This window comes from Gigantopelta aegis, chromosome 7 (genome assembly GCF_016097555.1).
Source record: "Gigantopelta aegis isolate Gae_Host chromosome 7, Gae_host_genome, whole genome shotgun sequence".
NCBI lineage: Eukaryota > Metazoa > Mollusca > Gastropoda > Neomphalida > Peltospiridae > Gigantopelta > Gigantopelta aegis.
The window spans coordinates 6,326,949-6,341,869 of NC_054705.1; positions in this window are offsets into that span (position 1 = coordinate 6,326,949).

Genomic DNA, 14,921 nt, shown 5'->3' on the forward strand with positions numbered 1-14,921 from the left:
TGATAAACCAAACACACTGGTTGCTGAATTGATAAATAAACTACCTAGATCGGTTACAATATGATTTACCTGTTCAGTTGTAACACTATCACTACCAATAAGGCTATCCAAGGCTCCATTAATTTTTGCTAACAAATCATCGTCATTAAGTGCCTGTTTAAATTCGTCTGCTTTATTTTCATCCCATCGTATATGGTTAAGGTGTATGTCAGGGTTATCTGCATGAAGCTGGGCAGTGTCATTGGAACTTATTACAAAGTGTAACTGCCTGTGTATATCGGAGAACATCGGGTTAAAATCAAGGATTTCAAATTCAGTAAGTAATTTAAAGGCATCTGGTGCAAGTATTAAATAATCAACTAGACTAGACTCTTTACACGTCATACGTCCAAAATTTTGATCTTTAAATAACCGACCATTGGCAATAAACAAGGCACAACGTTTACACATTTCTATCAATTTTATACCATAGTTATTGTGTCTTGTATTATCCTCACTGGTTCTTTTTAAAGGAATATTTAAATCAACAAATTTTTGAAATGAAAACATATTTTCCAAAAGTATCTCATCACTAACTATTTCTAACATTTCTATTAAGTGTTCATCAGGCATAACAAAGTCAAGCATTGTAGACGTTCTGGAATTAAAATCACCAAGGAGAAAAATATTGTTAGTATCACTAGAAAACATAATCATTTCGTCTTCTAATTCATAAAAAACATTATCAGAAGAATATTTTTTTTTTCATATGATACATTATGTTGATACAAACAAATGCTCTTTTTGTAATAATGAACCGGAGGCATTGCAACACCTTTTTTACGACTGCAGTGAAGTAAGAAACCTTTGGGAAGCAGTTAAAAAATGGATGTTTGAAAAAACTGGTCTTTGCATCCCACTAAGCAAACATGTAGTTATGTTTGGAATGACAGATGGTGATCTAAGATACGTAGTAAACTGGATAACTGTCAATATAAAATATTACATTTACAACATGAAAATACTTAAACAAAGTTTGCACAAAAAGGCCATTGAAAATATCCTGAAAACTAATTTCCAAATAGAAAGATGTATTTATTTAAAAAATTGCCAGTATGACAAATTTAATGAACACTGGGAGAAATGGTTGAATCTTTTTGCTTGAAAATCGGAGAATTAATTGATACTACTTTCTTCAATCTCATAACTGCACATTTTGTTAACCTAAAGGAAAATCTGGGCTTGCTTGGATATACTAAAAATTCAGTAGAACCAGAAAACCAATCTTAATCTACAATACGAGTAAATAATACATGCTTCTTTCTCTCTTTTTTAGTTTCTGTTTATCTTTCCTATTTTTTACCCCATTCATTTCATCTGTCCATTCTCTATCCCCTGTCTCCCTCAGATCAAAACCATTATTGTATTCATATTTATGTATTGTTTTTAACAAATTCAAATGTATGTAACTAGAAGGTATGAATATATACATGTATTGTTGTAAGGCAATGATTCAAGGCTCCCCAACCTTGACACTGTCAACTGATCTGGAGGCAATAAACTCATTAATAAAAAAATAAAAAAAAAATTATTAGAAGAATGAATACCTTGTGTTTTCTGGTGGAATATAAACACATCCAAATAATATTTTATCATTCATAACTGGCAAACTATTTACAATCTCAAACCATAGAACATATTCTGATTCAGAATTCAAAAACTTTTTGCTAAAACCTTTTTATAAATAACAATGATTCCACCAGATTTCTTGTCACAAACTTTTCTGTTCTTCACATGATATTCATAACCGTTAGGTAATTGCAATTCATCATATTTGTCCAACTTTGTCTCCGCAAAAACTAAAATATCATACTTTTGTATTAAAACATGGAAATCAGGATTTAATAATTTAGATTTTATACCACAAACGTTGAGAAAGGTGATATTTAAAGTTTTACTGGTGGTGCACCCTCCACCCTCAGATGTGACTGATGTGTTGTTCTATTTACGGGCGGTGTTTTGTGTGTTGAGGGGTGAACGAGTCACGTCATTCGTTTGCTGTTGTGCAGGTTGCGATGGTTCATATGGACGACCATTCACCATAATCTGGTTATAGACCAGCTTTGCCCCTGAAACTCCTTCGTTTCAGTTCTTTTAACTTGGGGATTAACCTGGACCGCCTCTGGTTTATTTCATAAGGATATTGCTGGTGTACAGAGAACTGGGGTTTGTTTCGGAGCCTCACTGGTACTGCCTTAAATACTCGATCATGATCGCTGAAGCGATTAAATCGGGCGATGATGCTGCGTGGTTTGCCATCAGTACGAGGTCGTAAACAATGTACGTTTTGGAACATAATGCTGTCCGCTTCCTGGATATCCAATTCGTCCTTCAAAAATGTTTTTAGGACTGACTCCGTATCCTCTTGCTCATCATTACTGGGAATGCCACCAAATATAATGTTATATTTCATAGAATGTGTTTGGAATCGCAGAAAATTTTCTTTCAGTTCATAGTTTTCATTTTCAAGGTAACTGTTTTCGTGTTCCAAATTTTCAACACGATGATTAATGTCGTGACGCTGCTGTTCGGCTTCTTTCATTGTGTGTTCATGTTGTTTTTGTATATTTTTTATTTCTTGAATTTCACCTTTCATTTCGCAAATTATTTTTTCCAAGTTTTCAAATTTGCTACATATAGTTTCTAGCAAGTCTAGTTTCGATAGTCTCACTGCTATGAATCTCTCCATGTTGTTCATTTTCTCACACATTACATGCATATCTGTCACCAGTGCATGCATATTAACTGGACGGGGGTACGGCGGAGGTGGATATTGTATTGGTAAGTCACTGCGGTTCAAACATGGCGGCGGCGGCGGCATAGTGACAGGTGTAGTGCCAGGCGTTACGTTTTGTTTACATTCACCTGTAACATGCAACGGTGTACTGTGACTCACTGGCTGTGACATGTGTTGTGCGTGCATATTGCCATCAGGTAATATATTACCACCACTATTACTCACTGTATGTTCGTGCAACACATGCTGGTTGATTTGTTTACACTCAGTGTCCACAATGTGAGTTGCATTCAATGGAGTAGCGTCATCTTTTTGAGACGTTTGTGAGCGACTTATCGAATCATTACCACTCATAGAAGATTCCGGTGTAGCAGAATACAAAGAGTCATGAGCTTGTGCAATAATTTCAGATACCTGAATGTCCGAGGCTGGAATAGGCGTTGGTGCGGCGGCGGCCATCTTGGACGTACTTTTCAATGGTGGGGTGTGGCCAGTTTTAGAATGTTTAGACTTCTTCCTCTTTACCTGTCCAGACATTACTAATTAGACGCGACCAGGAGAACAATAACAGTTAGTATTTAAATCTGCTCGTATTTACAATTAAAACTTGGTATACTGTGCATATTTTCCATATTTACCCGGAGCTCTGTTCAAGACGTCTTGCCTGTTCTGTCATGCGCAATGATCAAGTCAAACATTATTAGATAGTTACGGACACTACACATTGTTTGTGACAAACCTAAAAGTTGCCTTAATTTTGTTATGTTTTTGTAACTTTAAAAAATATTGCACCTTTTATTCCTAAATCATAAATACCAATTATTTGTGAGAAAAATCAGTGCAACATGTTTTAATTTCACTTAAATTTTGAAGACTTAATCTCCATATAGACTGTATTTTACAAAAGCATAACAAACTCGTACATTTACATAAAGTGCAATGACGTTTGAACCGGACCACCAATTTTTATAAAATTACTTTCAGTTTAAACAGAATTGAATTGTCTGTACACCCCTGTAATTTTAACGCAAAACATATTCAATACAGTTTTACAATAAAGAGATGATTTCGATAAAAATTAAAATGGAAATCTATAACGACAAAAAGTACTCTAATTTGACCCACTAATTGGCTCGGCGTGCAATTTGTTTTATTGAAATGATAGACTTGAAATACTCCACACAGTTAGGTGTGACCCATATGCCCAAATACAAACCAAACAGTGATGACTGATGTGTTGGACAACACTATTTCATTGTAGGATAGCATGACATACCAAATCATGATATAGTCACTGTATTGTAAAACAGCCGAATACATACACAGGCAAGCAAACAAACATATACATGTGAGTGAGTGAGTGAGAGAGAGAGAGAGAGAGAGAGAGAGAGAGAGAGAGAGAGAGAGAGAGAGAGAGAGAGAGAGAGAGAGAGAGAGAGAGAGAGAGAGAGAGAGAGAGAGAGAGAGAGAGAGAGAGAGAGAGAGAGAGGTGAGAGGGAGAGAGAGAGAGAGAGAGAGAGAGAGAGAGAGAGAGAGAGAGAGAGAGAGAGAGAGAGAGAGAGAGAGAGAGTAGAGAGGGAGGGTGATCAGCAGAGTACTCGGGCTATGCGTGAGACCTACTACCAGAAATTGTAACACGGACGCATTTGCGTGTGTGTAATACAGTATTACTGGCTAATAATTAACAATTCCGTGTTTTCGCTATACAGTTATCTCTGACCGAGAGAGCGATCTTAACCGCGCAAATGTCCGTCTAATTATTGATCAGCAGAGTACTCGGGCTATGCGTGAACCTACTACCAGAAATTGTAACACGGACGCATTTACTGTTTAGGCTCACAACATACAAAGATTTAACAAGCGTATTTTAGATACAACATAAAACTGAACACCACTCACGACCTACAAAGGTTTAACAAGCGTATTTTAGATACAACATAAAACTGAACACCACTCACGACCTACAAAGATTTAACAAGCATATTAAATAGATTTACATACAACACAGAACTAAACACCACTCACGACATGCCCATGCTACGTTATATATCATATGTAGTAACATGTTATGATATACAACACGTATTAAATGTGTAACAAACGGGTATTATAACTAACGGAAACCGAAACTGCATGCGCTATGACTTCACAATAAACAGTTTCTTTGTGTGCCTGTGTGCATACGGTCACGGTCCTTGGCAAATATACATAGATATAAATAAATAAATAAATATATATAAATATATAAATAGATAAAAATGAAAAAGGAGAAAGGAGTCTGGCTAAAAGTACCTTACATAGCAACACGTCTATACAGTTCGCTTCTAGGAATCAGAACATCCCGATCGCATGATTTATATCTATTTAGGTTGCAGAGAAGTAAATTGACCAATGAGCGTCGTGTTGCCCACGAAGATAGTGCTTTTAAAATACACCCCCTATTTGAATAAAATAATTTATGAGTTTGAAAATAGGTAAGAAATTGGATCTTTGACAGGAATTGCACCTACATTTATGGTGCACAGTTGTGTTGAATGAGATCTCACTTTCCATGAGTGATTTGTACATACCGAGTATGAATACATGGTCGGGGTGGAGAGACTTCCTAGAAGCCGTGAAATGGCAAAATGGGGGGTGCCTCCAAAAATAAGAGATTATTTCCAGATTTAGGTTGACATCACCCAGTTCAGACATACTTGCTGCACAAAACAAGGACTGGCCATCATCACTACATGTGTGATTCACCTGGGAAAATTCTCTTTTTCTCTTTTTTTAAATTTATGTTAATATAGTGGACAGTGTGTTATGATTTACTTCGCTGCTACCTTTATATCATATACCGGTGTTCATGTAAATGTTTAGCCATTGTGAAAAGTCCCACATAAATAGAAATTTTAGCCCGAGTACTCTGCCGTTCAAAAACTATATGCCCGTCTATCTCTCGAACGGCAGATTATTAGGACATCATACATTTATGTATGTGTATAATATGTTTGCGTACGTGCTTGCGTGCATGCGTACGTGTTTGCGTGAAGGTATTTTTGGGGAAATGTTTGCATGTATGCGTGCTCATGATTTGTTTGTGTGAAGGTATTTGTGGGAAATCATAGGCGACTAATTTACACACATACACACACACGGTTATATATATACACACACATACACACATGGTTACACACATACACACATGGTTACACACACATACACATGGTTACACACACACACACACGTGGTTACACACACACATGGTTACACAAACATACACACATGGTTACACACACACACACATTGTTACACACACACATGGTTCACATACACACACATGGTTACACACACACACATGGTTACACACACACACACACACGGTTACACACACACACACACATGGTTACACACATACACATAGTCACACACACACACACACACACGTTACATATATATACACACATGGTTACACACACGGTTACACACATACACACATGGTTACACACACACACATGGTTACACACACACATGGTTACACACACATACACATGGTTACACACACACACGGTTACACACGCACAGATGATTACACACGCCCACACATGGTTACACACACACACACACATTGTTACACACACATACACACAGTTACACACACACACACACATGGTTACACACACACACACGGTTACACACACAAACAAAACACATACAACACACACGCACACACCGATACACACACATACACATACACACACACACGGTTACACACACACACACACAAAACACATACAACACACACGCACACACCTATATACACACACACACACACGGTTACACACACACACACACAGACACACACACATGGTTACACAAACACACATACACACACAAAAACACACACACACACACACTGACATGTACACACACACACACACACACACACACACACACACGCGCGCGCGCACGGACACACACACATACATACACAAACATACACACACAGTTACATATATACACACATGGTTACACACTCAGTGACATGTACACACACACACACACACATACACACACACACTACACCACACCAAATACAGTGACATACACACACACACACACCACACCACACACACACAGTGACATACACATGGTTACACACACACCGACACACACACACACACACACACACACACTACAGTTTGCGCCCACAAGTTTACGTCGCAGTCACGTGATCGAAATCCCGGATGTTGTTTTCAAGCTTCAGTCAGTTTCCGAGGTCTGTGACTGTAATAATGAAAATAGACTCATGATCTCACCAACTGCTGCAGTATGACCACCCTTTTAAAAATGGATTTTTTTGTTGTTGTGTAAAATAATGTCTTCTAGTTTTTCATTTAAAATGATACCTTTCTGACCCATATACACCGACAGTCGAATACTCAATTAATTTGACAGTAATGTCTTATTTGACCTTGAACTGTTCACTGGTAGGCTACCAATGGTGTAGCCAGCATGAGGCAAGCGCCTTGTCTGGAATTTCCCCAGATTTATTATATTTTCCCCATGACACTGATATTTATATTACAGGTCTGGATTTTCCTCGGCGTTATTTCTTCTCTGGATACGCCCCAGGCTACATATGGCAATAAGACACAACTGATCTTCATGGACAGACGATAAAAACTCCCCGTAAAAACAGAAACAAATAATAAATTGGGATAAGAAATTACCACGCTTTTTACCGTTAAAATAAACAACCAACTTTCTTAAAACAGCAACGTAAATGTTTTAATAATAAAATTAATTTCCAACATGACACCAGCTTCAGTGATGTAGTGGTCAAGCTTTAAAGTGGATAGGTATTGAGTTTGTGTCCCACCAAAGGCAATGGGGTTAGTGTTAAGTCTAGTACCGGCTCCAACCCAGAGCGAGTGCATTACTGCTAGTTCTAGGCTCAATGGGAAGGTGTAAGGCCATATACACTGAGTTTCACCCATTTCACGGGTGCGATTATCGGTGTCTCCCGAGTGTATGACCCCACTTAGGAGATGGATACGCGGCAGACACAGTGCAGGTTCTGTGTACTGTATAGTGAGACATTTAATCGTACACAGAAAAGACTATCTGAACAAGAACGTAAAGCCCAGGGTTGGATAACTAATGTATGTAATACGATTTTGAAACAAAGCTATCTGTGTTTGATACGTATGTAAATAGTGTTTTAAGTTATGAAGCAGAAATCTGGGGCTTTCGCCCAGCCCACGATGTTGAGAAAATACACACACAATTCTGCAAGTGATTACTTGATGTGCATTTAAGAACGTGCAATAACTTTGAATATAGCGAATTGGGACGTTTGCCATTAGTCATTATAAGACAATTTGGAATATTTAAATATTTGATTAAAATGTCCAGCTCAAATAATTGTATTTTAAAAGCTACCTACGACGAAATGTGCCAAAACGGTGATAACTGGCTAAGAGACATTAAACACGAACTAAATATATTAGGATTAAATTATATTTCGAATCTGAGTAACACCCATATTAATGTATATAACATAATAAAAGAAAGGATGTATGACGTATTCAAGCAACCATGTTACAGTACAATAACGACATCTCCCAATGGTTTACTATCCCAACATTTAATAAGAGAATACAAATTACAAACACATTTAGCTAAACTAACAGACTTTCATAACTTAAAAGAAATAACAAAAATTAGATTCTGGGCATACAAAACAAATATTGAAACTGGCAGGTATATTAACATAGAGATATCTCAAAGAACATGTAAGGTATGTCATTCTGATGAAATAGAAGATGAATTTCACTTCATTCTACAGTACCAACAATGTGAAACTTTAACACATAAGTTAATTAAACAATACTATTTTAAACATTCTAGTGTCTTCAAATTAATACAGCTTTTAAGTACTGAAAATAATAAGGAGATAAATAACCTTGGAAAATATTTATTACAGGCGAATCGAAGTAGAGACCAGTTCTTACAAACACTATGTTAATTATTTATACATGGCCATTTATATATTATTATAAATACCAATATGCCCCTTTATTATCAATAGTAGTTAACAATACTGTACCTTTATATTAAATTATATTATATTACCACATTGCTATACTATACTGGAACGAGAAATTGCCCAGTGGGCCACGATCCTAGACCGACCGCACATCAGGTGAGACGGTCGATAGAGTTTCAAATTGGTTTCAAACTATATATGCACTTTCCCATACCAGTCGTGGTGGACATTGGTTAGAACGGGAAAACCCCATCCACCCAGAGCACCCTCATACCTTCACGGCTTAATCATAATATATTTTGGAATTAGTCATGTGCAAAAAAAACCCACCTCATGTACTCTGTAATGACTGCCCACTCTGTAATGACTGCCACTCTGTAATGACTGCCACTCTGTAATGACTGCCACTCTGTAATGACTGCCATTCTGTAATGACTGCCACTCTGTAATGACTGCCACTCTGTAATGACTGCCACTCTGTAATGACTGCCATTCTGTAATGACTGCCACTCTGTAATGACTGCCATTCTGTAATGACTGCCACTCTGTAATGACTGCCACTCTGTAATGACTGCCACTCTGTAATGACTGCCACTCTGTAATGACCACTCTGCCACTCTGTAATGACTGTAATGACACTCTGTAATGACTGCCACTCTGTAATGACTGCCACTCTGTAATGACTGCCACTCTGTAATGACTGCCACTCTGTAATGACTGCCACTCTGTAATGACTGCCATTCTGTAATGACTGCCACTCTGTAATGACTGCCACTCTGTAATGACTGCCACTCTGTAATGACTGCCACTCTGTAATGACTGCCACTCTGTAATGACTGCCACTCTGTAATGACTGCCACTCTGTAATGACTGCCACTCTGTAATGACTGCCACTGTAATGACTGCCACTAATGACTGCCACTGTAATGACTGCCACTCTGTAATGACTGCCACTCTGTAATGACTGCCACTCTGTAATGACTGCCACTCTGTAATGACTGCCATTCTGTAATGACTGCCACTCTGTAATGACTGCCACTCTGCCACTCTGTAATGACTGCCACTCTGTAATGACTGCCACTGTAATGACTGTAATGACTGCCATTCTGTAATGACTGCCACTCTGTAATGACTGCCATTCTGTAATGACTGTAATGACTGCCACTCTGTAATGACTGCCACTCTGTAATGACTGCCACTCTGTAATGACTGCCATTCTCTGTAATGACTGCCATTCTGTAATGACTGCCACTCTCTGTAATGTAATGACTGCCACTCTGTAATGACTGCCACTCTGTAATGACTGCCACTCTGTAATGACTGCCACTCTGTAATGACTGCCACTCTGTAATGACTGCCACTCTGTAATGACTGCCACTCTGTAATGACTGCCACTGCCATCTGTAATGACTGCCACTCTGTAATGACTGCCACTGTAATGACTGCCACTCTGTAATGACTGCCACTCTGTAATGACTGCCACTCTGTAATGACTGCACAATGACTGCCACTCTGTAATGACTGCCACTCTGTAATGACTGCCATTCTGTAATGACTGCCATAATGACTGCCACTCTGTAATGACTGCCACTCTGTAATGACTGCCAATGACTCTCTGTAATGACTGCCACTCTGTAATGACTGCCACTCTGCCACTCTGTAATGACTGCCACTCTGTAATGACTGCCACTCTGTAATGACTGCCACTCTGTAATGACTGCCACTCTGTAATGACTGCCACTCTGTAATGACTGCCACTCTGTAATGACTGCCACTCTGTAATGACTGTCTGTAATGACTGCCATTCTGCCATAATGACTGCCACTCTGTAATGACTGCCACTCTGTAATGACTGCCACTCTGTAATGACTGCCACTCTGTAATGACTGCCACTCTGCCACTCTGTAATGACTGCCACTCTGTAATGACTGCCACTCTGTAATGACTGCCACTCTGTAATGACTGCCCTTCTGTGTAATGACTGCCACTCTGTAATGACTGCCACTCTGTAATGACTGCCACTCTGTAATGACTGTCACTCTGTAATGACTGCCACTCTGTAATGACTGCCACTCTGTAATGACTGCCACTCTGTAATGACTGCCATCTGTAATGACTGCCATTCTGTAATGACTGCCACTCTGTAATGACTGCCATTCTGTAATGACTGCCACTGTAATGACTGCCACTCTGTAATGACTGCCATTCTGTAATCTGTAATGACTGCCATTCTGTAATGACTGCCACTCTGTAATGACTGCCACTCTGTAATGACTGCCACTCTGTAATGACTGCCACTCTGTAATGACTGCCACTCTGTAATGACTGCCACTCTGTAATGACTGCCACTCTGTAATGACTGCCACTCTGTAATGACTGCCACTCTGTAATGACTGCCACTCTGTAATGACTGCCACTCTGTAATGACTGCCATTGCCACTCTGTAATGACTGCCACTCTGTAATGACTGCCACTCTGTAATGACTGCCATTCTGTAATGACTGCCATTCTGTAATGACTGCCACTCTGTAATGACTGCCACTCTGTAATGACTGCCATTCTGTAATGACTGCCACTCTGTAATGACTGCCACTCTGTAATGACTGCCACTCTGTAATGACTGCCACTCTGTAATGACTGCCATTCTGTAATGACTGCCACTCTGACTGCCAATGAATGACCATTCTGTAATGACTGCCACTCTGTAATGACTGCCACTCTGTAATGACTGCCACTCTGTAATGACTGCCACTCTGTAATGACTGCCACTCTGTAATGACTGCCACTCTGTAATGACTGCCATTCTGTAATGACTGCCACTCTGTAATGACTGCCACTCTGTAATGACTGCCATTCTGTAATGACTGTAATGACACTCTGTAATGACTGCCACTGTAATGACTGCCAATGTAATGACTGCCACTCTGTAATGACTGCCATGACTGCCACTGTAAATGACTGCCACTCTGTAATGACTGCCATGCTGTAATGACTGCCACTCTAATGACTGCCACTCTGTAATGACTGCCACTCTGTAATGACTGCCACTCTGTAATGACTGCCACTCTGTAATGACTGCCACTGCCACTCTGTAATGACTGCCATGTAATGACTGCCCACTCTGTAATGACTGCCATTCTGTAATGCCACTGCCATGACTGCCAATCTGTAATGACTGCCATTCTGTAATGACTGCCAATGTAATGACTGCATTCTGTAATGACTGCCATTCTGACTAACTGGATTAAAAACTTTAATAGACCGCAGAAGTCACGTGTACCAAGATTGATAAATCCGAATTATCCAATCATGGTACTAAACAATTGCCATGTGTACAAGTTATCACATGCAATTAAATACAATTATTAGATATAGACTGTGTGATATTTAATATCACATTATTCAATGCAATAAACTAATTGCCCGATTAATAAATTGACTAAATAGCTAAAACATTGAGCACATACTTTCTTGACAAAATTACATAACAAGTAGCAAGTGTTTAAATGTTTTTATATAAAAAATATATGTTTAAATAAATAAAGTTTTCCCACAGAATTCTGGCATTTTAGTTATTAATTAATAATCACCAAACGAAAATCAGTCCATCACGAAAAGTTTCAATGCACGACTGCCAAGGGCTGCTAAACAAGATGACCGGTCGCCGCTCCTTCATGCCTTGTTGACGTGGTAACTTCTGACGGTGCTGGACAGGAGATACTCTAACTTCGAGTTCTGAAGATTGTGCGTTGATTCCCAGTTTATATAGGCATCTGAAGACGTGTGCAACAGAATGCACTCCCCAAGAACATCGTGCAGAACTCATAACTTACGATGTAAATTAATTCGCCGACCAATCAAATCATTCCAAAAACGAAAAGCCACCAGACAGGTGCTCCACGGATCACGGTCTGGCTATACGAACAGACAAAAACAAAATGTCAGCCACCTTGCCGAACACATGTCTGCTCTCCAGGTAAGTCATTATTTTATTATTTCAGCACGCCGTCGTTGTTTAAACACATGATAGGACATAATGAGATATGTCCGCCACAGTTATATTTTATTCTCTCCAGCCAGCAAAACACATAGTCTTCCATATTTTTACTTGAATTTTCACCCGACGATAAAAACGTCCATATTACATAACCCAAAGCCAGATTTAACTTAAAACCAGATTATCATAACATCTCCCCCCAATTTTTCAAAAATATTGTTTTAATAAAACAATATTTTTTATTCATTATACACACTTGGGAACACATTCATATGGTCAGTATTATAAATACCATATCATAAAATAACTATATATAATTTTTTTTTAAATTTTTTTTACATACACATTCCTACAGTAATTCTTATCTATATACAAAACCTTACACACTATAGGAATTGCATAACACTAATCTTAACACTAACACTAACACTAAACAGTGATAATGTTTCCTTTTCAACAGTTGAATATTTATTTTGATGACTATTGAACTTTCTAGAAAAGTAAGCGACAGGATGAAATACTCCTTGTTCATTGCATTGTGACAAAACTGCACCAGCTCCAATATCGCTAGCATCTACAGTCAATTGAAAAGGTTTCCTAAAATCGGGTGCCATAAGCACAGGTTTACTTTTCAATATGTTTTTCACACTATTGAACGCATCTTGACATTCTTTGGTCCAAATGTATTTAACATTTTGTTTGAGTAAATTTGTTAAAGGGAAAGTAATTATACTGAAATTTTTACAAAATTTCCTATAATACCCAGCCATTCCTAAAAATCTCATCAACTGTTTTCTTGTTTTAGGTACGCCGAATGCATCAATGCTTTCAACTTTGGCCTCAAGTGGCCTTACTTGCCCTTGGCCAACCACATGTCCAAGAAAAACAAAAGTAGCTTTAGCAAAATCACTTTTACCCAAGTTCACAGTCAACCGGGCTTTAGAAAGTCTACCAAACAGTTCCTTGATTTGACTAATATGCTGATCCCAACTATGACTATAAACAACAATATCATCAACATAAGCCTGACATTGTTCTAATCCAGAAATGACCTGATTAATGATTCTTTGGAATGTAGCCTGAGAATTTTTCATTCCAAATGGACAAACCAGATATTCGAATAACCCATCAGCGGTTACAAACGCAGAGATTTCTCTGGCCCGTTTAGTTAATGGTATTTGCCAGTAACCTTTCAAAAGGTCAAACTTGCTAATATACTTAGCAGTTCCTAATTTATCAATGCAGTCATCAATTCGTGGGATAGGAAACGAATCTGATTTGGTCACAGCATTAACTTTGCGAAAATCTGTACAGAACCGTACACTACCATCAGGTTTAGGAACAAGTAAACAAGGAGAACTCCAGTTACTAAAACTAGGTTGAATAATGCCGTTCTCAATCATATAATCTATTTCTTTTCGGATAAGTTCCTGTTTTTGTGGATTAACTCGATAAGCATGTTGCTTAATTGACTTGGAATCACCAACATCAACATCATGTTTAATAACATTTGTTCGACTAGGAACATCTGGGAAAATTTGGCTAAATTCAGAAATGATTTGTTGAACATCACTTTGTTGTTTTTCACTTAAATGGCTGATTTTTAAATGAAGATTCAACAATATCCTCGAATTTACCAATTTCGGCTCAACTGGATTAAAATTATCATCTTTCATCTTAACATCAGAATCTATCCCTGAAAGAATTATTGTATTAGCCAAGACGTTTTCCCGATTATAATATTTTTTAAGCATATTAACATGGCAAAGCTGAGTTTTCTTTTTACGATCAGGAGTACGGATGACATAATCAACCGCACTGATTTTTTTTCCAACAATATACGGTCCTTGAAATTTTGCACTTAATGGTTGATTAACCAAAGGAAACAAAACTAACACTTCTTCCCCGGCATCGAAAGATCTATCTCTAGCTCTTTTATCAAACCATGTTTTCATTTTATCTTGACTATCGGATAACACATTTCGGGATATTTCTCTAACTGTTTGCAATTTTTCCCGCAAATCAATCGCATATTTCAACACACTAGTTTCACTTTTTACCTCCGAGTTTGTCCAAAACTCGTGTAACATTTGTAATGGACCACGAACTGAATG